Source organism: Ambystoma mexicanum, chromosome 1p, assembly GCF_040938575.1.
Source record: "Ambystoma mexicanum isolate Mex_15411 chromosome 1p, UKY_AmexF1_1, whole genome shotgun sequence".
Taxonomy (NCBI): domain Eukaryota; kingdom Metazoa; phylum Chordata; class Amphibia; order Caudata; family Ambystomatidae; genus Ambystoma; species Ambystoma mexicanum.
The window spans coordinates 952,634,529-952,660,549 of NC_090921.1; the positions used below are offsets into that span (position 1 = coordinate 952,634,529).

At 45.8% G+C, this 26,021-nt stretch overlaps 1 protein-coding gene across 1 annotated transcript in view; it reads left to right on the plus strand.

Annotated features, from left to right (window-relative positions):
- Positions 1–15,734: 15,734 nt before the first annotated feature.
- The window catches only part of LOC138582224 (ankyrin and armadillo repeat-containing protein-like), a 551,079-nt gene continuing 540,792 nt past the window's right edge, over positions 15,735–26,021 (plus strand). The window contains exon 1 of the mRNA XM_069653327.1: positions 15,735–15,784. The gene's annotated coding sequence lies outside the window, so the exon portion shown is untranslated. The remainder of the gene's footprint in view (positions 15,785–26,021) is intronic.

A 26,021-nucleotide genomic window follows, 5' to 3' on the forward strand; every position in this document is an offset into this window, starting at 1 on the left:
CAAGATGAGAGGCCACTAAAGAGGCAATTGGCTTGACCAGCTGAGGAGCAAGAGGGCCTGGTGGGCAACAAGAGGGGTTAGCCTTCATCAGTAGAGATAAGACGTCTTCAGTATAATTGTGACTAAAGTGGGAGGTATAGGCAGAGGATGATGGTAGAGTAGGTGGAGTGTAGAATGGGAGGAAGGTCAGGCGAGAGTCTAATTTTGGAAATGTTTGCAACAGAGTTTTCAGCTAGGTTATTAGCTATGAGAGTGTAGTTGATAGTCAAAGGTTTAGGACGATTGAAGAGTGAGTTTAGAGTGCCCTGTAACCAGCGGGGATAGTTGGAGTGAGAGTTGACAAGGGTGATGTAGAAATCCCTTTTTTCTCTATCAAGAGAGGACTTGAGAGAGTTCAGGGCAGAGAGGTAGAGTTGCAGGACCTCATGCGAGTGGGTGCACCACCATTTGAACAGTGTCCAATGCATGGCTGTGCAGAGAAAGCATATCAATGGGTGATCTGAGGTTGAGGACGCTGTGACTTAGGGGGCAAAGTTAGCAGTGAGAAGTAAGGGAAGAATAAGTCACACAGTAGGGATTGGAAGCTGCAGAAGACAGTGATAGTAAAAGAGGCAACAGTTGTGAAGTAGGAGAGGTAGAACTGTAGGTCAGAGAGAAAGCAAGTGATGGCAGAAGGTTTGCATTTCCTTTTAGTAATAGGTGAGGCAAGTTGTGAGGAGAGGTCAAAGGATGGAAAAGACAAGGTAGTGGAAACATTGGAGTGGCCAGATCGGGTCTGTGTGACAGTAGAATAAGTGGCTGAGAGAGAGGGGGAGATGAATAAGAGATTTAAAGAGTTACCCCCAGTGTGGGTAGGTAGGGTATGGATGGAGTGGCAAGCGTGTTCACTATGAAAAGACAGAAGTTCAGATTTCTGATAAGTGGTTGGAGAGGGAAGGTTAAAATCACTTAAGAGAATGAGGTGATGTTTAGGGGGAAAATAATCAACAAGTAGATATAGATTATGTTAACCTAGTAAGGTGGAGCAATAGTAAAGATGGTGAATTAAAAAGAAGTAGGAGGGAACGTGGCATTGGATATTTGTGAGGCGATGAGGTGGGAAGAGAGTAGATGTCCGACTCCTCTACCTCTGCCAGTCAGACACAGAGAATGAATGAAAAATTATTTTGAGTCATGTAGGGCTGCAGTGTTTGATGGAGAAATCCAGATTTCAGTGTTAGCAAGGAGTTCATGGGGATCAGAGCTGGCATGAAAGTAATCAGTGATAAAGGACATTTTGTTGCATACAGACTGAGCATTCCAGAGTTTAATGTTCTGCTGATGCAGTAAGGAAGAGTAGAGAAGCTGCATCTCAGAGGAAGAGAGGCGAGATGGACAGGTTTTAGTGGAGGTTTGGTTTGCTCGTCGGCTTTGTTAGTTGGAAGTAGGAGTGCAAGAGGGATGGAGTTGTCGGAGTTTCGAGACGGGAGTTTTATAATAGGGACTGGAAAGGAGGCAATTGTAGTGTGATTGGAGAAATCGTAGGGAGAGGTGAGTAGGAGGAACCGCAGGAGCAGCAGGAGTGAATGCATCATAGGTGAGTAGCAGAGTTTTGAGAGACAGCACAGTAGTTAGTAAGCTTAGGGTACTCACAGGTGCAGCAGGTAGGAAGGAAAAGGAAAAGGCTCATAGGCGAAGAGGCAAAGAGGCTCTCAGCAGCTAATCTGCACCTTGTACTGTTGTGCCCATAACTGGGACACCCCGGACTATATGTCCCTAGGGAGTTCAGATAAGAAATCACACATTCTTGTCACTGCCAAGTATCTTCAAGTCAGAGCATATTTGCACATTGTATTTGTATATATTTGAGCTTATAAAGCAAGTTTCTAACAAGAGTGACAGAACACACTCACTGTACTACAGCCTGGATAATATTTTCCTTGCCGGGTGTGCAGTACTTGGTGTGGTTATTGGTCTAATCTTACCTGATTCTTTGGTGCACTTAAAGAGTAAGGACTGGATCAAGAAAGAGGGATGTAGAGGTAAAGCCCATGTTACTTATGGTAATCTGCATTACTCTTAAATCCTAGTAAGAGTAAGCCTGACTCTTTCGCATCCAAGAACTCACTTCTGACATTCACGCCCATGAACGAGTACATTTCAAACTCTTGGGTATAGAGCAGAAGGTTTGAGGTAAGTGACGGCTCTTTATAGGGTTTGTCTTGGGAGATTAAAAAAGGCATGAGGAGAGATAGCTGAAAGGCAGGCAGAGATCCTTAAAAAGTATGGACTGGAAAGGTAGCAGTAGAAGTAATCATCATCATTTGTAACTTAAAGCAACAATAAATACAAAAAACAAGCAATCAATAAAACAAATTAATCCACCTAATTATTAAGTTAAGAACAATTAAAATCACTATGCCTAGTGTTGACTAAAAGAACTGTCACTAAGATGACATGGCAAATGTGTAGCAGATTACAACGGCAAAATGTACCCATTCTATGAGGAAATTATAAAATATTCCTTAGCCATCTCTCCCTTCTCTGCCATGCGCTCTCCGTGTAAGTCAATATTAATTAAGTCAATTGAGCTGGCTTTCTTACAAACATCTTCAGCAAGTTCCATGGAATAAATGGCTCTATTTTTGAGACATGGTTTTAAATGTCCCCTTCAAATATCAGCATAGATCAGGCACCAGAAAGAAAGTGTTGCAAGGTCTTGGAGATGCCCTGGAAAAATGAGCAGGCATCTACGCTGCCATTTATCCACCGGGCTGTCACAGTACATAATGTATACCCCTTCGTATTTTTAAATGTAAAGCTGTGTGGATAGGTCCATCAATGGTGAGTAGACAGGTTTCCATGTGACAGCTTGTTTTTATATGCAAGTAATTATATCCCATGGAAAGTGTGAGGCACATGGTAACATTTTTCCCCATAATAAAGCCTGCCTATGCATCAATGGGAACTTGGCCTTGTGATGTTCTCAGGAGATTCTCAAGGTTTAACATTTTCAATTACATTTGTACATGTTTAAACCATTGGAGGGTAGGGGCACTTTGGTAGCTTAACACATCTTTCAAGGCTGCTGTATATTTGTCAAGGCAAACACCTGACTAGACCTGTACCCAAAAGAGTAGATGTTTGAGTACTGTCTGGTCAGTAATTCTTGTAAGGCCCACCTCTCTGTATTATGGAATATTAGGCAACATTAGCTCAAAATTCTGTTATTTTTCCTCTGTAGCGATGTATTAGATTTTCCGATGTGTTCAGCCCATTTCCCATCATGTGAGTACCTAACCCCCAAATAGTCAAAATACAACACTTTTTCAATACTTGTGTTACCAATCTTAAGGTTAGCCTTTGAGCATGGACCCAACAGTTTTCCACAGCTCATCAGCTTTGTTTTTTCCTTATTAATTTCTACATAATGGGTATCGCAAAAATTGGTAACGTGGTTAACCTTTCTCAAGAGGTGAGACTGGGTTCTTCAGATAATCACTACATCATCTGAGAAGGAAAACATTCCAATATTCTCCTCTCCAGAAATGGGACCGCTGAGTTGTTCATGGGATAATTGACCGGAACGTTGACAAAGAATACATTAAAAAGGATGGGGGCAAGTATACCATCTTGCCTCACACCCTTCTCCACTGGGAATATTTCAGAGACTTCTACATCTCGTCCCCACCTAACCCTTGCCTTGTATAATCACAGAGAACCTTTATGGCTTTAATCAGGGGTAGTGGATGTTTTTTTTTTATCAGTGCTTGCTATAATGGAATTATACGTTACGCTCCACTCAGGGCTGTCACAAGATAGGCGTCAGAGGGGCAAACTGCCCTGGGCCTCGTGGTGCAGGGGGTCCGCGCATCGCATGCAAAAAAAGCACTAAGTACGGGTGCTTTTCAGCAGACATCACTGCCGCTATCAGGCTGGTGTCCAGGCCCTCCTGCGGCAATTACCTCCTTGCAACATCTCAAGCGGTAGAGGAGTGATGAGTATGGTCAGGGGTTGACAAGTAACAACAAAGGGAGTGTGCTTACAGGCAGCCCTCATTGTGCCCCTCTCAGCTGCACCCTGCATGTTAAACTCACTGCTCTGCTGCCTGGAGGCACTGCTGTTTCAAGCATGTGCTGGTGTACCACGTGACCAGTTTTAGGCCAGCGACGTCCCAGCTCCCTGGCAGGGACCCATGTCTGGCTGATAGATGCGTAGAAGTCATTGCACATATTTGATAGTATATAGAGCGCTGATGAGACTTGGCCCAAAGTTTGATGATCAATTGAACTCGCAACGCATTCTGTGTTCACTGTACTGCAAGCAGTTTGGGCATTCGCTATAGCGCAACCTGTGTAGCATTTTCTTCTTTCTTTGGGAATATGTTGATCGCATGCACTAAGAAAAGTAGAAATGCATGTTGGTAGGTTTGAGGACCATCATGGCCAAGAAGATAGCTCAGTAAGTTGTTGCAGAGATCTGTGTTCATACGGTGTACGTGTAGCAAAGTACCCAATCCTGGCAATACCAACTCAGCATTTCTTCTTTCTAAGGCTGTAATTTGTGTGTATACACAGTGTTTATAGTAACACGTACAGTGCTATAAAGCAACTTATCTGCAACAAAAAATACTAGTTATAAAAAAATAGCATTAGTATGGTGCAGATCTATTTACTTTCCCAAATGAAGAGCATAATGCGCTAGCTGGGAGAGGACACTAGGTAGTCAAATTAGAGACAGACGAACCAACGTGCCAAGGCCCAAATCCCGGCTTCACCACCAGAAAGCACAGTGATCCTGGACAGATCGTCTTCATTGCTTGCATTGTAGTGGCCTGTCTTCAGTGAAAAGGTTTGTCTTTTCACATTCTGATTGCAATCTTTTGCCCTTTGCCTGCGCGCTCCTATCACCTAGGCCATTTCAGTACAGGAGCTCTTAGAAAGGAGAGAGCTGGCCAGATGTCAAAGCCCTCTGGTGAGCATATTTGCTTTTTTCAAAAATGTCAACTGTTCTTAGTGTCCTGAATAGCAATCTCTAAGTCTGTGTTAAAAAATGACTCTAACCAGGTGGCCTTAGCACACCGTCTGTTTTCTTTGGTGCAGTTAAATCTTCAACATCTTATCAATTAGGGCTGACACATGTGGACTTCCATTATTGATGGAGAAATAAAATGGCAATCATGCTCATTTTGCCTAACATGTTTCTAAAATAACGCTTTAAATATGTTGCAGTGTTCATTCATCATGTGATCCGTGTACTTTCCATGACAGGTCTAAACAATATGACATTATTTTAGTTCATGGACTTCAAACAGTCAGAACTAATTCCGTATTGCTACATGACAAGACCTGGTAAGCAAAGGCGGCAATGGCTTCACCATTAAGCAAAGTGTGTGTTCATAGGCAACACATTTATTATCAGGGAGCAACCGGTCATCATTTCCATTCTTAAAATATATCAAAGTTTTCAATAAGCTCTTCAAAAATTCTTACTCGTGGGGTAATTGGCTATAGTGTTGCTTCAAATATTATTTTATTTACCATTCATATGCTACACACCACAACATAGTGTCTTTCTTGGCTCACCCATGACAAACCCTGGCGCAGTTCTAATCTCAGTCTACGCTTGGATATGGCTACCTTCCTGGTAGCACCTTACCTGTATTCACCGCCAGTGCTATCATATCACTACGATCACTTGCATATGGCACCATTGAATCTCGGGTATTGCAACATGCTTTGGGCTTCCCTGATTGTGTGCCTGAAAGCAGCTTTAAGATTTGAACTTGGCCTGTGCACATTGAGTTCTCTATTGGACTGGAGAGTTCTCTCACTATACAGAAGTTTATTGGTCCCATTGAAGAGTACGCTCAACGCAGACCCGGCAGACATTTTAAACCACTCTACTGCGAGGGCATTGACCAATTTTAGGGAAAGAGTTTATCGAGTTCTGAGTTGTATGGAACTGCCAGCCAGTGCCCTGAGAGCTAATCCGAATGAGGTTAAGAAGACCCTGTTTAGATGGGATCGGATAAACACCATCACAAGGATCAGAGAGTACAAACTGTGTAACAGCCTCTCCGTCACTTGATAAGCCACTGGGTACAACTCCTAAATATCTTCAAAAATTCCTGAGTGGTTACTGGGCACGCCAACTTCTCAGATTTAAGGTAATTCTGCTACCCACCAGTGAGATTTGCCACTTTAGATCTTTGGGTGCAGAAATGGGTAAAAGGTTGCTCATTATGCAAAACTGAGAACGTGACCAGAATCGAGGGCACACCCTTTTGACCTGTCCAGCACTGAAAATAGTCAGAACACAGTGGTTGGGAGCATTTATTCACGATTTAGTTTTGCTGGAATCTGGGTATTTCTTCACAAAAATTTCGAGTGTAGAGGAAGCTATTGCCACTGTTGCTGTTATCAAAACCCTCCAGGAGTCTGGTTTGATGAGGTTGAGATGGTAATGTGTTCTCTTGCTTTCCTTTGTTTTTTTCTTAGGCTCATATTGTGATAAGCTAAATATGGCATCACGTTGAACTATCTAATGGTTGAATGAGGTCATTCTTTGCTCTATTTTTTAGCTTTTACATAAGTCTATTTTATATGAACTTGATTTTCCTTTTCATCAAAATATGTCTGTATGATTGTAAATTAAATGTTTTCTTTTTGAACGTGTTTAAGGTTGAGTACGAACAACCAAAATCACAAATAAAAAAAAGAATAAGAAAAGAAACAATCGATTCTGTGTTGAATGGAACCTGAAAAGTTTAAGATTTATCATGCACATCAAGTTTTAATCTAAAATAACTTAGAAAAGACCCTTTTAAAATTCAAATGTGTGTAACTACACATATTCATGTAATAAAAAAGCTCTCTCCCACATAGATAGATGGCTTTGTTTTCTTTTGTTTGCAGTCAGAAGAAACCAAATTTGGGTTCCTTCATACATAAAATGAAAGGGCGACTCCTCAAATCTATTGTAGATTGCGCCACTTAAAAAATGAGCAAGGGGGACTTACCAAGGTCCCGATTCATGGAAATTTGCGCAGAAATCCTGCAAGGGGCGCGTGCCGAGAAGGACACTGTGCTAGCACGCATGCAGAAAGAAAAATGCGCGCCCTGCGTATCCATGGAATCTACAGCGCAAAGTAACCGTATTTGCAAATCACGCCCGGAATGCCCACGACATGCCCACACGCAAAGCATAGACAGCCAGAACAGCTACCTATGCGTACTCCCCCGGGTGCGAATACATGCCCCCTTCAAACAGTGCGTGGGGTCGCCAGTAAGCATGCTTGTGACCCGGGGATCCTGCGCGGGGTTCCCCCGTAGCTGTATCTGGCACCCTGACAACATGCATATGAAAAATCACAACTTGCCAATAACTCGTGTACCCCCGAAAAATGTTCCTGCACCCAGCTACACTGATTATGCGTACCCCTAAGTTCCATCAGAACCCCGGTTGAGTACACGCACCCTAAAATCCGACATGCAACCCCACCTGCACTCTGCAGGTGGCGTATCGTACGAAGGACTTGCGTGGCCATTTCCCAGCAAAAAGTTTACGCGATCGAATCCATGAATACGCCTTATGCCGTGCAATTGTGAGTGTGCGAGGAACTACCTGCAGTCCATCCCTCGGCATGCCCACTTTTTCGCAAGTTCTTCCCCATTTTTGGTGTTCCGCCACCTTCACAGCCCTCTGTGCAAGCCACGCCCACGCACTGCTTAGCACAGACCTGCCAAGCCAGCGCACACTCCACACAAGTCCAGGAAAATGACCGCACATTCGATTCCATGAATTGGCGAAGGCGGATTTGCGTGCAGTTGCACGCCCATGTACCCTATTTTCTGCACTGAGAATTCCATGAATTGGGCACCAAATGTTTTGCCGGGGGCCTCACAAGACCCTGTGACAGCCCAGGCTCCACTGAGTTCTGCATGCGGAAGGGGGGCCCCGGGGGGAACGCGAAGCGTTTCCCCCCGGGGTGTATTTTGGCACTGCACACGGCCAGCGAGTGGCCGTGGGGGGTACAGCGCCTCCAGGGGGTATTTAAGCTGTCAGGGAAGGTTCGGGAGAGAGGCAACGGTTGGACTTTGAGATTGTGCAGTCCTGGTCTCCTGCTCCCGAGCCTTCCCTGATCTGGGTTAGAGATTTTCCATAGGAGGTGAGGTAGTTAGTGTATGAGTGTATCTGGTGGGCGGTTAGGTTTAGCTAGCATAAAAAAAATAAAAAAGATAAGTGAATAATAAATAGCGGAGGTGCCGTACATAAGGCACCTCCTTCATTACAAAGAGTATTGTTTTCTGCTCTGGTGTGCCCTGTCTGGTGTCCGGGGGTGGGGAACAGCTTTCTCTACGGGCCTCCTGCTCCGGAGGGGCTGTTTTCTCTGTGAAAGCCTTTCCTTTGCGTTCGGGGGTGGGAGCGTGTAGGCTGGGCGGCATTCTCTGTGTTTTACGAGCATACTTGATTTAGTGCTCTATCCCGCTGTTCAGCTTCAGATTAGCACTGCGGTGTCAAGCTGTGGACACAGGTGGCAGTGTAATATTTAAAGGGACCAGCACGTTTTTTGTGCTTTGTTTATTAGGTACGTGTGGTGACGTGGCACTCTGACAGGGGGCAGTGTGTGCTTTACAGCACATTTATGGTTTAATTAGAGAAGCATTGGGATTACTCATTTTTGGCCCTGTTATATTGTTGGGGCTCCTTCCTTTTAGAAGCGTTTCTTACATTTGGCTGTTTTAAAAAAAAAAATAAAAAAAATAAAAGGAACATGATTTGGGCTTTTTGTGAGGGTTTTTTTTTGTGAGGGGAGGTCAGTAGCTGGGTAGAGTAGCAGTAGTTATTTTGGGTAGGTAGTTTTAGTATATTTAAAAAATAAATAAATAAATAAATAAAATAATAATAATTTTAATAAGTTTGTATAAATTAGCGGAGGTATTGTAAATAAGGTACCTCCAATTTATCTTGGTCCGGGGCCGTTGGCTGTCCGCTTTCTGGGGTTTCTGTGTGGCCCGGGGGCTTTGCGTGTGCTGGCTTCTGCGGTTTCTTTTTCGGGGGCAGAGCGGTTTTCCTGCCGATCACGGGGGGAGGCGCGGAGTTTGTTTGGGTCGCTGGGGGTTGCTGTGGGTGATTTTGCTCGGTCAGCTGCCATTGGGGATCCCTCTCCGTGTGCTGCTTAGTTGCCGTGGGGTTTCTCCTGCTTCCGACTGTGCATTAGGTGCGCGGTAGCAGCAACAGGGCGCAGGGGGCAGGGCGGCTCCCTTATAGGGACCGCTTTGTTTTTTCTGTTCTCGGTGAGGAAACTGTGCTGGTGCGGTGCGGCCTATGAACCGGCAGGTGGCAGTGTTATACGCTCATTTTTTTTTTTTTTTCGGCCACAAATTGATAGTGGGTTGCTAATTTTGTATGTTCAGGGTCTTGGGGCAGATGAGGAGCTAGGGGAGGGGGCTTTTCAGGGCAGGGGTGTTATTTAGGTGGGGGGGTGTATTAAAAATAAATAAATAAAAAATATAGATATATTTTTTCCTAGGCTAATAAGTGGTTCTATATTCTCTATTTGGGAATTATAGTGTTTGATGAACACTTTACAGCGAGATTACGTTTTATAGCCCCATTTTCTTTTCTGAGTTTCCTAGTTTAGGGGTTTTGGTCCACGGGTAGGTGCTGGCTCGGGTGCTTAGTTAGCTAGTTTAGTTTGGGGGGGCTTATTTTGGTGCAAAACACCAAATATTATTGGTGCACTATGGTGGGCCAGGGAGCCAGTAAGAAGAGTATGGTGGACGCTAGGGCTCTGAGGGAGGGCCTGGAAATTATCAGCAGGGCATCTAAGGTCCAATTGGAAGGGGTGGTGGAAGAGGTCACGGGTGAGGGGGAGTTCGGTGGTGGTAGGCCGCAGCATAGAGCTGCAGAAGATGGGGCTCTCGCGGCAGTGGTGGCTTGCACCCCCGCGGTGGGGAGAGGGGAGGTTTGGGAATCCAGGGGCAGGAAGATGAGGAGGGAGATTGACAGGAGAGCGTCCAGGGGAGAAATGAGTTCGGGTGGGGAGCCAGATAGGGATGGAGTTAATAATGACCAGGGGGAATTAGGGGATGTGAGGAGTGTTCAAAAAGGGGGGGTCAAGGGCACCACGGAGGGGGTGTGATGGAGCGCAGAAGGGGGCAACAGGGCAGAGGGGAAAAGGGGGTATATACCTGCGGAAGAGTGCAGGTGGGAGAACGAGAGAGAGGTCCCCATCAATTGATGAGGTTAGGGAGGGGCGCGGAACGGCCCCCCCGGTTAGGAGGAGTGTGGGCGGAGGGCACTGCGCAGCCCCCGCTGTTCAGGTGGAGGGAGTGGGTTTAAGAACGGCCCCTCCTCGGTCAGCGCAAGGAGAGCCTAGAGGGTGTAGCACGGCCCCTAGCGAGGAGGATTACAGGGTGGAGGACTGCACGCCTCACCCGAGAGAAGAGGACCAGGCAGGGGTTTCTGCGGCCCCGCCGAGAAGACGTCAAAGGAGTGGTGGGGCGGACGCCCCAGGCTCGCAGGAAGAAGATTGACTCAACTTGGGCATGAGCTCGCATCCACAATGGTATTTAAGGGGTGATGAAGTTGGTTTGGAGGATTATGTGGGGCAGTGGGAGGAAGAAGGTTATAGGGCTGTAAGGGAAAGGGGGGAGGAGAGAAGAAGTTTGAGGGGGGAGTGGGAAAGACAGGTGCAGGGCTGTCAGATGGCAAGAGGTCGGGGGAACAATTGGCTGAGTGAATCTGCTGACATGTTTTGTCCCTGCAGTAGGAGCCCTCGAAGAAAAGAGATGAGGAGCATCGGTGTGGACGCCAGACCACAGACGGGCTATATGGAAAGAGGTGAGCGGAAAAGGGAATGGTCATCTGCATGGCAGAGAGGGGACACGAGAATGGGGACGGGTAATGAAGGGTCTGGCCTGCAAGGGGTAAGGAAATGGTCATCTGCATGGCAGAGAGGGGACATGAGAATGGGGACGGGTAATGAAGGGTCTGGCCTGCAAGGGGTAAGGAAAGAAGTTGGTGTACAGGCCATTGGAGCCTTGGGGGATGAGAAGGGCATTTGCTCAGTGGAGGTTCAAACGGACAAAGTGGTGGAGCCATTGGGGCTCGAGGTACAAGTTGCAAAAGAAAAGGAGGTTTAAGTGAAAGGCAAAGAGAAAAAACTGCCGTACATGGGTATCACAAAACCTTTGGGGGCGCACTTGATGGCAGCGACCAGGGAGAAGATTGAGGCGGGGGAATTTGTAGATGTTTTTAAGCTGCTCCATAGGGAAGTGAGAGCAAAGGAGGGGTCTAAGGAAGAAGAGGGGGAACTGGTGTCGCGCCCAAAGGTCCCTGTGATATTGAGAATTGGACGTCGGCATTTATCATTTATGCCAGCGTATATTGTGAGAAATTCCCGGAGCGATGAGTAGCTCTGCTCAAATATATGGATGTAATTAGGAAGGATTTCACGAGTTTTGGGGGTTTTGCCTGGGTACGCTATGATGAGAAATTCAGAGCAAGAATGGCGGAGGACAGTCAGGGTGTGTGGGGGGAAATAGACATGGATCTTTGGCTGCAATGGATTGCTCCAACGAGGCCTGCCCCAACATTGCACACAGCAAGTGGTCTGCCTGTGCCTTACCGGCCCTTTCTTGGTCGCCCTGCCCATGCGGGGGCGGGGGAGGAGGCAGAGGACAGCCCTCAGCAGCATGTTGGGCGTTCAATAAAGAAGGCTGCACGAGGGGGATGTGCAAATTTAAACACGAGTGCAGCAGGTGTGCGGGTCGGCATCCGGTTACAGATTGTTTTCAGACAGGGAACAGTGGGTCAGGGCGAGGAGCGGGGCAAGGAGGTGGGGGGGAAGGACCACATGCCAGGTAAATTGGGGTGTTCTGGTAGGTCGGGCTTAGTTTATCGGAAAAGGAGGGGGGGCACAAGGTTTGATGAGAGGTTTTGGGGGCAATTCAAAGGGGGTAGGAGAGGGGTGAGGAGGAAGATGCTGAGATAGGGCAGGGGAGGGCAGCAGGGGGAATGTAACTGTGGAAATTGTTAAGGGGTGGTGGCTGGCGTTTGGAGGGCATGGACAACGGTGGCGAAGCCCTCACGCTTGCCGCACAACAAGGTGAGTAAGCTTTAGGCTGCATGGACGGAGGTACGGGAGCGCCTCTGGTGCAGCAGGGGGAAGTGATGAGATGGGTCTGCATGGACGGGGGTGCACTAGGGCCCCTGGTGCAGCTGGGGGGAAAAATGGAGCAACGAAGCAAGGTGCTGGAAGAGGAATTTATATGGAATGGACTGCATGGGCGGGGGCGCAGGTTTGGCCCCTGGTGCAGCAGTGGAGAGGAGTAAGGCAGAAAAGGGGCCTGCATGGACGGGGGTGCACTAGGGCCCCTGGTGCAGGTGGGGAAACAGGTGATAATGGATGCAAGGAGCTTGAAGATTAGTTATATGGAATGGACTGCATGGACGGGGGTGCAGGTTGGGCCCCTGGTGCAGTGGCGAAGAGGAGTAATGAAGAAAAGGGCCTGCATGGACGGGTGCACGTGGGCCCCCGGTGCAGGGTGGGCAAAGCAGGGCCATACTAGTAAGGTGAGGGACGGTGGGGGGCAAGGGTGAGCAGGCGGGTAATAGGTTAGAGGAGAAAGGGCGTCTAAGTGGGATTAGCTGTATTGTTTAAAGGTTAGGCGAAAGGTGCGAAATATAGGGGAACAGGTAGGAGAGGACCGGGGGTGTTTCCTGAGAGGGATAAGGAGATGGCCAGGAAGGATAGGTTACTGAGGAAGGTGTTACTAGTGGTGTGGGAAAGGTTAGGAGGTTGGAACTCATTCATTTAGGAGGGAGGCAGCATCTGAAGGTAGCAGCCTGGGCTATTCAGAGGAGTAGGTGAAAAGTTTGGGATGCTGTAAATAAGGGAGATACAAAGGGTATGTCGGGGACCGGGGCAAACGGTATGTCTTTAAAGAATTTTTTAGTAGGTAGCAGGAGTGTTGCATTTATTAGGATGTTGTTGATTTGCAAGTGATTTTGTAATTTCTTTTTCAGATGCTGCTAGGAGGACTGGCCAGATGTCACAAATCTGGTTTGTGGGACATGGTATGGTTAAGTGGGTGGGGAAGGAAGCTGAGAAAAGGGTTGTTGGCAGGCAACTGGGTTGCAGCTATAAAGATGTTGTGGTAAGATGGTCCGGGTTTGGGGGGCTGCTCTGGGATCAGTTGCTTCCTATGTTGGCTGGGTTGAGGGAAAGCTAGGGGCCTCCAGATGGGGTGATTATTCATGGTGGGGAAAATGATCTGGTAAGGGATACGGGTGTGGCTCTTCTTAGGAAAATAAAAAGGGATTGTGTTAGGGGTCCGAGAAGTGTGACCTCAAGAATCTGTAGTGGGGATTAAGTGGTTTCCACTGAGAGTTTGGTGGGGAGCGAGGAATGTGGGAGCGATAGAGCGGGCAAGGAAGGGGATAAACAGAGAGATGGTAGAATTTTGTGCATCTGTGCGGTACAGGTTTTGGACCATAAGGAGATAGTTTAGGAAGGATTCATGAGATTTAGAGAGGATGGTGTACACTTGTCGGTATTTGGGAATAATCATTATCTGGCGGACTTCAGCTCTTGGCTGGGAGATTGGTTAAGGAGTTGGAGGTAAGGAGAACTGGTGGGGGGGTGGGGCAGAAAGAACACCTCGGTGGAGGGTTTTTCTGGTGCCGGGGGCATGGCCCCTTTAGATGTGGTGGAAGGGAAGCACAATGGGGGAATGGCGCGGGAAAGGATGGGGTGGTGCTGTTTGCACAAGCGGGCCACCCCGGGGGAACGGGTATTGAGCCTGGAGGGGCATGGCCCCGGGGAGAAAGCGGGACGCCTGGAGAAGGGGTAAGGAGACGGTAGGGTCCAAGGGATAGTGAGGGAGGAAGTGGTTATTTAATTATTTAATTGTTGGGGGAAAATGAAAATGTTTAATTATTTAATTGGGTGTTTAAAATAGTTCTTTAGTCTGTAAGGCCATGGAGCCAGGTAAGCGTTTAATTGTAAGCTTTGGCCTGTCACATTAAAGCGACCTTTTCCACTTTTAAATGAGTCTGGGTTTTTGTGCAGTAAGCCAAAAGGGGGGTCCGGGGGGAACGCAAAGCGTTTCCCCCCGGGGTGTATTTTGGCACTGCACACGGCCAGCGAGTGGGCGTGGGGGGTAGAGCGCCTCCAGGGGGTATTTAAGCTGTCAGGGAAGGTTCGGGAGGCAGGCGACGGTTGGACTTTGAGATTGACCCGCCCTCCCACCCCTTTCCTTTGGATTAGGTCTGGTATCTGGTTTTATTTCTAAGGGGGGGGGGGGCAGGTACTTGGGTTCTGCAGGGTTTTTTACTTTCCATGTCAAGTTTTTTTTAGGGGTTTTTTGGTCTGTTTAAGGAGCTATTATCTGGCCGTTTTGTGTGACAGGTCGGGGCACTAGTGAAGTTGTAATGTACAATTTCTGTTGCTGATGTGGCAGGTCAGACTGGCTGCAGGTCATAGGAAAGGGGGAGATTGGTGTAGAGGGGAGTGTGAGGGGTCTTGAAGTGGTTCTGGTTGCCGGGGGCATGGCCCCTTTAGATGTGGGGGGAGGGAAGCACAATGGGGGAATGGCGCGGGAAAGGATGGGGCGGTGCTGTTTGCACAAGCGGGCCACCCCGGGGGAACAGGTATTGAGCCTGGAGGGGCATGGCCGCGGGGAGAAAGCGGGACGCCTGGAGAAGGGGTAAGGAGACGGTAGGGTCCAAGGGATAGTTAGGGAGGAAGTGGTTATTTAATTATTTAATTGTTGGGGGAAAATGAAAATGTTTAATTATTTAATTGGGTGTTTAAAATAGTTCTTTAGTTTGTAAGGCCATGGAGCCAGGTAAGCGTTTAATTGTAAGCTTTGGCCTGTCACATTAAAGCGACCTTTTCCACTTTTAAATGAGTCTGGGTTTTTGTGCAGTAAGCCAAAAGCAATTCCTCTCCGTTCTGCAGCGTTGCTGCCAGAGCATTCCGAGCGGAGCTGCCTTTGTTAATGCAGTTGAGAACCGAAAATGAAGGCCTTCAATGGATACATTCAGCGGGACCCCTCAGTTGTTGTGTCTTCCATAGCGCCTCGAGCTTTAGGGAGCTTTTCACGATAAAGCACCACTCCATTTTCCCGGCACTGTTGGCTCGCTGCACCGGCCCGCAGGGAGGGCTCGATGGGTCAGCCACACGGCCAAGGGACACAGGCAGCACTACAGATGCAGCCCGGGTGCGTTTTTTTCCGGCAGTTTTCTTTAGAGCTTGATGTATATATACCGGAATCCAGCATTGTCTACCAGGCTCGTGACTTTGGGGGTAACAAAGAGGTACGTTCAAATAGCAATCACTTTTTCAGACACAGTTAAGCGTGGGTTTCAAGGAAGCTTCCAATTTGAAATATTTAACTGTGGGTGTTAAGTAACACGGATAGGAATATTTACATTTCAAACATTGTTCTTTCTCGTAAACAGTAACCTGAAAACGAGGTGTTATTTTTAAAGTGAGTAAGCAATGTCATACCGCCCTTCAAACAAGGGACCCGCAAACCGAGCTGCTGCAAATCGCCGTTTTGTGTCTCGGGATAGAAATCTCCTTATGTGCAATAGCTTGCTCGCATACCTTTTGTAGGATAGCACCCTTTTTAGCTATGTTTTGCATGCCACTGATGTTTGGCCACTAGGTGTCGCTCTATAACCAAGTAAACCGCATCACCTCGGCGCTCCCATGCACGCTCCATCGGCGGTGACTGGGGTACACTGTGCGGGCTACTCACAGACTCAAAGGTGCTGCACGCTGCGAGGGGTGAGTACGGACTCCTTACTTGCTTCTGAAACTGGGCTTCGGGTGAGCGTTGGAGACAGCAATACGTCCCACTGCATTCCTTGTTTTGATGAGCAGAGCAGAGAGCACACAGGGGGCAGACGCGTTGCTTCCCCCGATTGCTGAGTTCGGTTGGCTGCCGCCTAGGTACCTCTCAAGTACTGGACTTTTCTGTTTGGAGTTGGAGGGCGTGCAAAATGATACGTGGGACTTGTTTGTCTTATTTCTAACATTGTTCAACCACACATTCGTCAGGCCCACGTTGGAGAAACGATTTGTTTGCATGTTGTGTCATGTATTGTTACACTGATGGGAAAGAGAGCCGGTGCCCGTTTAGTGCAATAACAAGTCGCGTGTGAGCGTGTGACACATTTCCAACAGGCACGTCTGCCAAAGAACCCGGTTCTTTGTTAAATCATACCTAGTCATGCGGCTCGCCTTAAGTTACGGCTGCACAACATATTCACAGCATTGTGATGTTTTGCTGTCACGAGGCAACCGATCAGAGCGCCTGGTCCAGTTCTACCTTTGCCTAGAAAGCAAGTCGTTTTATGCAGATAGTGTGATGACATGACATTTGCTTCTGACCATCCTAGTGCATTTCTTGTTGCTTGTATGATAAGTGCATTGGCCGCATTCGCGACACCCAAAGGTTGTGTAACAGAATGCTATCAATTATTTTCAGAATGTACATTTTGTGCTAAGCATAATACTTGAATGTAGCTTGAATACACCGAGAAACATTTTTTTTTTCTGGCGAGAACACAGGTGCATAAAGTAGGAAAAAGTGGACGGTAACAGTAACCCGTGAAGTTGCGTTCGTTTTGTGGAGGCATCAGAGGTCAAAGTGGGAGGGAACTAAACAGTACGACGTTCCCTTACTTCTCGGAAATCGGTCATAGTTCCCTTACTTTATGGGGCCTGTAGTACCGGTTCCAGGACGGTAGGGAAGGCGACTTCCAAAAAAGAAAATAACAGTCCCTCTGCTGGGGATTGGGACCTATGCTCTATGTTGACAATGCTGTGTTAAACCACAATGGGCTGCTTGCGAAAGTGAAGCCTATTCCCAGGCAGTCACCCAGCAATATGGGAAGTGCTGTAGGCACAGGGGGCTTGCGGGTAGTGGGGGGGAGTACTGGGGGGCATATCAGTGGCTAAGGGGTCTGAATGGTGAGTGAAGGGAAGGGGAGGCTGCATAAAGCTGCATGCTGAGGGGGCAATGACACACTAAATGCATATTGTTTCACAGCGTTTTCTTTAGTCCTGCCAGAACGTTCGTAATTTAAAGCTTTTTGGGGTGGAGGGAAGTGATGGAATGACCCAGGTCGGGCCTTTGAATTGAGGTCAGAGGGGGGAATGACTGTAAGGGGGATTGGAGGGAGCAGAAAAAGGGGTGGGCTATAAAAGGGGCGGGGCAGAGGATCATCAGTCCACTACTTTTCTTTGTACACCTCGGCCACTGGGAGGCATTGTGTTGCCATTTTGTGTACTGCTGGCTTTTTAGAATACCAGTGGTGGTAACAACGTACGTGCTCGGTGCGCTATTGTTTGGCGCAAGGAACTTTTGCTCCATGTAATTCTATATGAGTATAACAATGACATTCTGCGACAATCATTGTCATCTTTTGGACCCTTTCTTTCATTTTAGGTTCTCCCTATTTTTCGTTGTGCTGTGTCTGCCGTGTTTTGTAATGGCTAACCCTCTCTATAGGCAGACCCAAACTCTCCCTTCACGTCACCCTGCCCCATCCCCACCCTCACGCACATCTGGTGCAAGGCAGCATCAAGGTAACGTCTAACTCATGCATATTAATCAGTGGTGCCTTCTTCTTGCCTCCTAGAAGCCAGGCTGACCACTCCCCAATGAGTGGACATCCGCCGAGTAAGGGAACATCGTCCCAAAGCCCATTGGAAGGGTGAACCACACACCACAAGGTGGCTTGCGTACTTACTAAGGGGGTTATACGAGTGTAGCCCATGGAAGGTCTAGAAGGAGCTGGGAAATACAGAGCACGAGGCTCCTTGAATGTAGAGGTCAAAGAGAGAGGAAACTTCAATGCAATAGGTTCCCCTGCTTTTATTTTTACTGTTTTTTACACTTGCATTTTTCTTTACCTTTGCACTGTTCAGGATCATCATTTCACCAAAATGCCAATGGTTGTGGAAGTGACATTGAGGGCCTGATTACGTCACATGACATTTGGCTCCGATATTATTACAGAGAGTGGTAAAAAAATGTCCCCCGACCCTGATGGCATCACATGAAGTGACATCACAGTTGTTTCAAATGTTACAATAGCTGTAAACATTAACAAGATAGCACATGGATACTATAGTAGTTAAAAGTTTTTTTTTTTAAACTTACCAGCCATATTTCAAATAGGGTGGTGCCTTAATGTGCTGTGGTGCAGTCATAATGAAGTTCTGGGGGTACCCCAGGACCACTACCCTGATACACCAGTGAAGCCCGACATGAATAGTTACTGCCATCACATGACTGTTTTATCCTGACATGCCAGATATAGTTACCATATGTAAGGTACAGCCTTATATGCCAAGGTGCTGCCAAAATATGGCAAGTGCAGCATCCTATATGCTCAGCCAAGTCAGTGAAGCCAATTGGGTAACTCATTATTCAAATCTCTTTGCCGATCCTGGAGAAGTTATAGCACCAGAATCCCCCAACCCTCGAGTAAAATGGGCGCTTACTATAGAAAGAGAAGACGTGTTAGTAAGGATTAAGGGACTTAGTACATCAAAAGCAGCTGGACCCAATGTGATCTCGAATTGTGTCGAAAAAGAGAATCCGGAAGAATGAAGTAGCCTCCTGAAACAGATATTTGACCAGGTCGTGTACACAAAACAAGTACCAACTACCTGGTGTGAGGCAATAATGGCTCCCATTTTTAAAAAGGGCGCTAGAACAGATCCACGTAGCTACCGCGTTATCGCCCTGTTGGACTCAATGGGAAAGCTTTTTGCTTCCATACTATTGAGAGATCTGACAAAATGGGCCACCAAGTCCGGAATATTCGATCCCCATCAGACCGGGTTTGTAAAAGGAGTGGGAACTTCTTTAAATATCTTTCCAATTGAATTCTCAAAACCACAGCTCTGGAGCTAAAGACCTGTATCCACATGGTCTTTTTAGACCTAGAACGAGCATTTGACTGTGTGAACACAACGAAACTATGGGCAAAACTGAAAAAGTGGAACTGTCCAGCGGACTTGTTAGCAGCAATTCGTGGGCTTTACACCAACACATCGATACAAGTGAGACTGACAGGCACAGGGGTGCTCTCATAGAAAATTCAGACGCACAGAGGCTTGAAGCAAGGCTGTGCCCTGGCTGCATTCCTGTTCAGCTTATATATACCTGATCTGGGAGAAATGCAGAAAGAGCTAAGGGCCTTCCTGCTTAAAACAAATGGAAAATGTACGCCATGGATCCTATACGCAGATGATATCATATTTATGGACTTAACGCCAGTCGGGTTACAGAGGAGAATTAAGTGTTTTGTTCATTTTCTGGAGTCTAATGATATGAAAAGCAATGTTCATAAATCTAAAATCATAAATATGACAACTGCGCCTAGATCCCAGCGATTAGATAAAGCCTGGCAGGTAGGCGATGTGAAGATCGAAGTGGTGGAGACGATGATTTATCCAGGGGTTGTAATAAACAAGAACTGTGATGATTCCGCGCATTATCTGGCCCTAAGATTAAAGAAGAAGTGCCTGGCTGCCCAGTGCATGAGAATTCTACAAAAATATGGCTCATTTTCCATCATACCGCTAATGTCATTCTACTGCCAGAAGGTGGTCCCTATTTTGTCTTATGGCCCAGAAGGACTGCTGACCATGCCCTGGGAAATCTGGGCCTGTCTCGACGGTATTTTCTGGCATAAGTGTTTAGGGTTCCCTAATGCCCTCCCAACTGCAGTGATACGCCATGAACTCCGACTTCAGTCCTTGGATAGTAAAGCCGTGTGGAAGTCACTAAAACTGTATCGGAAAACCAGGCTAGCAGAAGATGGATCAGCATTGGCAATCTTCCAATGCAAAGGAAAAACTAATGATCAAGTCTTGAGGAAATGGTGGAATAAGATCGGGAGAATAATGGCAGATCGAGAACTAGATGAAAACGATCTGCTCACCAACCCTATGAAAATTTGAAAAAAAAACTCCAGGTGCAGGACTGGACAGAAACAGTGGCCTTAAGAAATCTGGACACTTTAAGACCATGTTGCGAGAAAGAAAGAAAAGGGCTAAACCAATTCTCGCTATATCTACAGAAGTTCCCCTCTCTATTTTACAGGAATCTGCTGTTGAGAGCGAAACTAAATATTCTCGACACAAGAGAGGTAGAACTACAAGGAAGCTAATATCCCCCCAAAAAGCATACTGTAGATATTGCGGTCCAGCCGGACCAACAGAAACCCTTAATCATTGGGTCACCTCATGCCAAACCCTGTCTAATCTAAGAACTAAATACCTCATGAAACATCAAATGAGCTGTAACATCGATCTAGACCAGAATTGGTGGGACGGGATGCTGATGGGGAGAGCACTAGTCTCTGTCTAGAAGTCCTTAAGTTTATTGAAGACATTTTAACCAAGTCGAAAAAGAAATGAAGCCCAACTAATGGCCCCTTCCCTTTTTATGATGATACGACAGGCTAACGCACCCATGGACCCACAAGAAAGGACAAAAGGGTACTCAAGTTTAAACTTGATTTTATATCGGTCATCAAAAATCACCCCTTTGCTCTTTAGAGTTAAGATCAAGAGAAACATGATTATACTCTAAAAGTTATCCCTTCCCCTGTTAGAAAGTGAGAAACAAGAAGGAATGAAGTAATGTAAATGGGTAGCCAAAAAAACGTTATAAGTTTAACCAATAAACATTTAATAAAATATATATATATATATGCAGGTGCTGCGACCTCATGCCTTCTATACAGTCAAATGCCAGGTATAGCCATCAGACGTGAGCTACAGTCCCACCTGTCCAGATGCTGCCATCATATGTCAAGTGCACCCTCAAATGCTCCAGTATTGCCATCATTTGCCAGTACATGCCTCTTATCCCTGGAGTAGTCATGAAATGGAAGGTGCAGCCTCTAATGGCCAGGCGTTGAATGTATAAAATGCAAAAAATGCAAACACGGGAAAAGGCAACTTCAGGGACAAAATTCATGAAAACAGTAAAAAAATAGAAATATTTAAAAAGTTTATGAGACCATTCTGAGTGGAATGTGTTGTTTGAGCAGCAGACACTGCCATCCAAGCTGCCGCAAGGCACTTATATTTAAGCATTATATTCCTGGCAATTGCATGGGCAATTAATTCAATACAATGTGTGTTGTATTAAGTCAGCTGATACTCTGTTTCCAACACGTGGCATTTAGAACCTCCCACAATAAATCACGTTGGTTGAGGAAGATTCAGGGAAAAACATATATAAAGAGACATTTGTAAATAACACTGACCTGTTGGACATTGAGTTCAAATATATAAATAACTGGGAGGCTTTTTACAAATTAAAAGCAATATTAGTGAGACGCTAGGCGTTAAGCACAGACTTCAAGAATGTGATGAAGCACAAGAGCTGTTCACTATCGCTCCCATTCCCGCCACTTCCCAAGTGACCTCTGACCTAAAGGATGTAAGGGTGGTGCCGCAGGTACCATTAGGTACCCCTGACGACCTTTACATGAAGTCCCTGGTAATATTCTAGAAGTGTTCTTTTTGCAGTTAAAGCATACCTCTTAATTTGACATGATAGGCCCATTGAAGCTAATCACGTCAGCTGTGCAGCTGCAACGCCGGTAAGCAGTAAATCAACGAGTACGACCTTTTAAGTGGGTTCTACCTCATGGGAGGCCTTGAAGGGAATGCAACAGGAACGTGTGCTGCTTGCAGGGGCACATTTAGGGATGAATGGGAAACAAGTGGCGGGTCACAAAACACTTGTGTACAGGCGCGTTATACAAGACTTATAACATATTGATGACATTATGCATCCATCTTGTTCTCTTTGAAAGCCCCGGACTGAGTGTTGATGGCCAAATAAAATAGTGTACGCCTTGGATCCATTCCTGTTACTATTCAGCTGTGTCTTTTGCCTTTCCTTGCTGACGCAGGGATGTGCGCATTTATTCTTCGCGTAAACTTAACCCCTGCAAGACCACTTAAGGTCATTATCATCTCTAGCACCATCTTGCAGAGCCTGTACGAAAGAAGAGCGACTTACTTAGCAAACTTATTGTGCTGCATTGAAAAGCCAAGACTCTCACTGAATCTATTTAGTTGAAAAACAGAGAGATCACTTTACCACTAATTTTCTTTGCACTTGAAATATTATAACTTGAAAGAGAGTGCAACTGTTGTAAAGCAATAAAACATGTCATTTCAAGGGTGACAATGAAAGAACATGTAATTGATCACTTATCGCACCCTTTTTCTAGAATATATAGCATTTGCCAGAGGAAAGCATACCAAAGTCCTTCTCGTTACATCTAAACTGAAATCTGCTTTGACTGAAGAGAACAAAATGAAAATCAAACCCAGTGCACACTCTTCTTTTGCCCATCCCACTCCTTTGGCTGCCTATTCATCCAGTCTCCATCCCTTTAACACGTGTTGCTTCATGCCATCAACACAACATCCCTCTGCTTCAGTGTTGAAAGGAGCAGTGATTGTCTCTTTCACTGTGTGCTTCCACCAGACAAGCATTCCCCCAATGTTGCCATGCAACGAGCATAAAATGCTACTTAGAGTTACTTACCGCTCAGTCCTGCCTGCTGTCTCAGCCCAAAGCTTGGCGGCCTTGTCTCTTGGCAAAGGGAAACTCTCAACACTACTGTACTGATTCCATGTCTAGGAGGAATTAGGACAAGGGCAAAAAGGCTGTCAGAGGAAGGTTCTGTAGGGCAGACATCTTGACCTGATATGCCAGTCAGAGGGAGTATGATACACCTTCTGTGATCTCCTCTCTCAGAAAAGAGATGACAGAGAAGTTGGTAGTCAAGCAAAGAAACAAAATGGCTTCAATTTCTATTGCATCAGCATCCTATTCTCAGCCATTCATCAACAGGAGTTAATGTCTTTCATTGGAAAACTGGGATAAGGCGCCCCCTCTAGCCTGTCCTCCTTCATAGGTATCATGGTGACACGATAATTCTGTAGCCCCTCCCTACTCAGTGACTTGGAAGAGTTAGTGCGGACACATTAGTTGTGGAGAGGAAAGAATCTCCTGCACAAAGGACTTTAGTGCCTCTCCTTTGCTAACTGTGGGCCTGGGTTTCTCAAAGGACCTCCAGGGCTCTTACGGTCTGTATCTGACTGACACAATTTGCAGTACACGTGGAAAGTGAGGTACATTCTAGCTTGTCTTTAAAAAGTGTCTATAACTCTTTCTCTGTAATTTATTAAAGTTGTTTTGTAATTTGCATGCATTTGATTTGGCCTAATGATAAACTGTACCACAAAGTATTTTTCTCAGAACATCCACTAAACTTCAATAACGTACACAGCTCTTTAGTTCTAAAGAAATCAGTTTATGAAATTTATTTTGAAGCATATTGCACATCAAATTTATACAGAAATAGTAAAATAGTCATAGTCACTTTTAGGGGTATGTATTCTCTCATAGCTAGGTACATTTAAGTATAGATGTTGGGTAATGGGAGACTCTAGTCAGGTAAACACTTAATTCAAACAGTAGAAAAACACATTACTAAATGCACATTTCAAGTATACCAATGTGTCTTTGCAAATTCTGTTTACCTTAAAATGGGTGCTCAAGTCTTATCTCTCTGACCATTCTCAATCAAATAGTAGAGAAGTCACAAATCTGGGCTGGGCATTTCACCTTGGTGGCAAACTAGCTGTAGTGCATAGTTGATGCAATGTGTAACTGTAATGATTGCACAGTACACACAGTGAAAACTCCCAGACGTGTTTCCATTTTAGTGTAAACTCCCTCCCAACAATATAATGGAGCAAACCACGGTGCACTAAGAAACCAGCATTATTGACACATTCAGATGGAAGAAGGTCCACAGACGTTCTCAATGAATTTCCTGTCAGCTCAGGGGTTATAAACCAAAACAAATCACATCATCATGATCCTAAAAAACGAAATTCGCAAGCTACAGTTGCATGCAAAAACACATATATTACCCTATACATTTCTGCTCTTGATTGGATGGTCCGCATCTTTAACCATGCCTGGGGTTTGTCTCATTGTGCAGAACATCATGTACCTGGCATCACCGGATGTCGTTATGATTGGTTGGCACCACAACCTGCTGACACTATTGCAACTCTGGTGTCTGTTACTGCGGTGGCCTTGGATGTTGCACTTATCTATAATGACCCAATTAACATCTGGTGGGAAAGGAGGTATGGTGGAAATGTTGCTTTGGCCAAAAATAAACAAAGTCACTCCCATCTCATATTTTCACACTGGACCCCAACGTCTCAGACAGTTTGCTTAACCTTGGACATCTCGTCCCATACTCCCTTTTGATACATCGTATTGCCTGCAGGTGCTCGATCTAATTGGGTCACACATGCTTAGCCTATTGAATATAGTTTGAGGCCAGTGTATGAGACCTTTTGTCTTCAATGTATGCAATCTATTTGTGTGTTCTTCATGCACGGGTTGAACTGCTTTCACCATTGGGGACGCTATGAATACATCCTGCTAATGTGTGCTTGGCAATGTTACTGCGTGCACCTGAAAATTAAACATATGCGTGTTTCTGTCTGCTAACAATAAGAATAACTTATTTGTTGGTTATCTAAACTGGAACCATGAGAAAGGTCTGTTTGTGCAGTTTCAGCTATCCTCCCTTTTCATCTCAGCCTTGATACTTTCACTCATCTGTACACCACTTGTGGATGAACAAAAATCCCTATTAATCTATTTAAACCAACATGCTGTGCTTTCTTAACCGTGTTCTGTACAGGGCCTTTCAAAAGGGGAAAATGTGTTTCTCTTGTTCATTTATAATGCTGTTATAGATATGTGCCCTGTGCATACCACCATTCACTATATTCCCTCTCTGTGTATTCAGCAGCCTAGCCCTCCTTCATACATAACAAACTAGTCCCTACAGTGTGACAAACTAGCTCTATCCTACTTTTGCTGCATTGTACATGGCAGTAGCATACACATAATTGTACTTTATTCCAATTTCCTCATTCTATATGTTCGCTCTCGTTTGGAGTCAGATGGGGGCAGGCCCTTGCAGATCACCGCCTTTATCTCCACCATCACATCCCCCCTCTTGTCAATTTATTGACCAAAACTCCTTTATCTATCATCCTGTCAAGCTCTACAGACCCCCTCATCTACCTCTTTTTTTCACATATTCTTCTGGTCCACAGGTAATAAAGCAAAAATCTCCACCCACCTCGCGATCTACTCAATATGGTGTGTAATTTTCAAGATCAAAAGGTGGTGTAAACCTAGTTCCAGGTGGCCCACTAGGTCTACCTATCAAAAACATTCCAATTGTGTTTTACTCAACTGGTGTATCTGTTTGTGAATCAGTGTGCACTGGGCCAGCAGTACCATCTATGGAAACCTTGGTGAGGGACATCAGTTTACACTCTTTCTTCCCCTTTTTTTAATATTTGAGACTATCCCATTTCTATGTGCAGCACACACATGCTTACTCTTAACACCAACAACAAAGGCATGACTACTTTAAATATTTTACCCAACCAAGTAGGCACCCATGAGAACATCAAATTATACCAGTCCTCATCTACTACCTTTGTGGTCTCTTTTCGTGTGTGTGTGTGTGTAGGGTATGTAGCTACTGGTAAACTGCCATTCTGCTCATTGTTTGCATGTATTAGGGTGCAGCAACTTTTGCCCACACTCCTCCATGGCAGTGAGGAGATCTAGCACATATCTGGTTTGCAGAGCAGTTTGTCTGACAGCCGGTATTTCTTCTTTGATGGCAATCAGAACCTTTTCTGTGGCATTTGCCAATTACAACAACTCCAACCTGGTATTTGGAGCCATTTTGCATTTGATGCCATCTGTATCCCAGGGCCAGCAAGGATCCAAAGAATACAGTTACCTTATTGGAGAGCCTGTACTTTGCCGTTATTGATGCTAATCTGTCTGTGGAATCTTGTGAGAAATAATTCTCTCTCTTACTCCTTTGTAGGCCCAAACTCGTACAATTTCTGTTCT